This window comes from Peromyscus eremicus, chromosome 1 (assembly GCF_949786415.1).
Source record: "Peromyscus eremicus chromosome 1, PerEre_H2_v1, whole genome shotgun sequence".
Classification (NCBI taxonomy): domain Eukaryota; kingdom Metazoa; phylum Chordata; class Mammalia; order Rodentia; family Cricetidae; genus Peromyscus; species Peromyscus eremicus.
Genome location: NC_081416.1, coordinates 99,999,693 through 100,002,146, shown reverse-complemented (window position 1 = coordinate 100,002,146; position 2,454 = coordinate 99,999,693).

Sequence of the window (2,454 nt, the reverse complement as noted above, 5' to 3'; positions counted from 1 at the left end):
TAGGTGCTCATTAGACATCAGAAGTGGACATCTGATCCTTGGAACTCACCCTAGTTGTGGCTGTGGGCAAGCCAATTCCTCATCTCTGAACCTCAGTCACCTTGCCTTTAACTGGAGAGGTGCCTACACTTGATGGTCACAGATGACACATCTATTCACAGTCCCTAACAGAGCTCAACCAACACTTCATTCTCAGCCTCCACCCACCAGACAACCAGGCCTCATTCCTTTGGTCATCCTCCTCCTGTTCTTCTGGGGCTGATGTTCTCTGAGCAAAACAGCTGCCATCTTCAGTTCAGCTGTGCAAATGATCGCCACAGCTGGGTTTGTTGACTGACGTCCCCAATGGGAAGAGGTAGGAAGACACTGGCCCCTCCCCTGAGAACAACATCCATGCTTGGTGAAGACTCTCCAGTGTGGCTGCTTTGGAGTCCCCCAGGCTCCTGTCAGTGACTCTTCACCCATGCTCTATAGTTAGCCCAATAAACTCATTAGTTCCTGGGGAGAACTTCAGTAGAATTAAGTTTTAGTTTGTCACTGGGACCTTCAGGGGTGGGTAAATAATGCACAGTCCCACTCCCAGGGAACTTCTGCCAGGGGTCCTTTCTACTACTCAGGAGGCAGCATGCTGTAGAAACCACTTGGGTTTGGGCTCTGACACTGTCACTTCTGAGCCATATAAACATTTAAATGTCTCCATACCTGTAAAATGAATGTAACAACTATCCTACAGGTTCTTCTGAGGATTCAACGTCAAGTAAATTTGATGATGTTCAAAATGAGTAATCCTAGCTTTGCCTCATGAACAAAACCATAGTGATCATGCTGCCCCCTGCAGGCAACAGGGCATGCAGCCCAAAGGCAATAGGAAAAGATGGGTGGCAGAAGTCAGATCACATGGAAGGTGGGTGCTTCTCTGCCAGGGTGCCCCTGCTTTATCTGGTCATAGTAAGCATTCAATCTCCAGCTTCTCCAGCTTCTCCAGGATGGATGTACTTGACAAATGCAGATCAGTTCTGACTAACAAGATGGAGTAAGGACAAAACCTGCATCAAACCTCCAGGCGAGGCTGGCACTAGTGGCTCAGACCCGGAGCTTTGTCAGCTGATCTACTCTAACATACATGGTCCTCCACGTCCCGGGGCAGGGGCAGTAGCAGGAAACCTACCAGGGTAAGGTGGTAATTAAGAGGAGAGATGATGAGACCCACGTCAGGGAGCAGCTGGGATGGAAAGAGGGGCATGAAGAAGGCACAGGGCATGGCAGCGAACAATGTGAGAATAAAGGGAAGAGGCCGGAACCATGCACTTAAAAGGCTCTGGTCACCTGGGAGAGACCTTCAGAACGGATGGAGATGACAGGGCCTAAGTGAAGGTATAAGTAATGGAAGTCACAGAGGCAAACCGTCCTTTTCTCCACCAGCTGAGCTGAGACCAGACTCCAGGTTCCCTGGGCTGTAGTAGAGACAGGTTCTGTCTATCTTCTAGAATCAGATCTGAGGAAGACACTGACAGGCTGAGGAAAAAGACAGCCTATCATTTTTGCCTCCACTCGAGCCCCTCACCTCCCTGATAATCCTCTTCCTAGCACCCCACTGTCTGTGTCCATCCCAGAGTTTCACTGGGGTTCTTCCCAGGAACACAGGTGATTATCTGCTTACAGGAGCACGGACCAACACTGGCAGAGTATGGAGAAGAGGCATTGTTCCTAGCCAGATCAACAAAAATAAGGGCAATTCCTCAAATGAATAAAGGTTGGGAGATATTTATTTTCTTTAAACAAGATCATAAATAACAAAGAAACAAAGTCGGCCCCAGACTCTGGACCGTGCAGCAGGACAGGGTAGGAAGTTGTTGGGTGAAAACCGGAGAGGGCTACACGTCACCTAAGACAGTCACAGAAAATGGGCTTCAGGGGGCTGCCCTCCCTTCCCGTGGAAATGGCGTGCCTGGGCAGCAGGGGAGGCCGCAGTGCTGGGATGAGGCAGCTGGATGAGGGCGAAGACTGGGGATGCTAGTCCATGATGTTTCTACACAGGAACATGGAAACCACAAGTGGGGCGAGAAGCCGTGGGTCTGGAAGAGGCAAGCGGCACTTGGCACACCTTCAGGAACCAACTATGAAAATGGTTAAATTCCATCATTAAAAACAATTCTACAGGATTCAGCCTGTGGCTTTGTGCGTGGGCTGTGTTTAACCTGGGCTGCTCTGTGGCAGATGAGGGCTCGTGAGGCTCTTGGAGCAGCCTGGCCTCAGCCCGGGGCAGGTGCCCAGACATGTGGGAGTGGGACAGTGGGCTCACCCAGACGGGAAGCTGTGTGCTTGGACTGGCTGGACCTGGCTTACAGGTGGGTTTCTTGGGGTGCTTGCTATCATCTACTACCTCTCCCTGAACCTAAGGCCGGAACCCCGGTCACTCTGACTCTTCCAGACTTGGAACAGTTAAGACTGGGA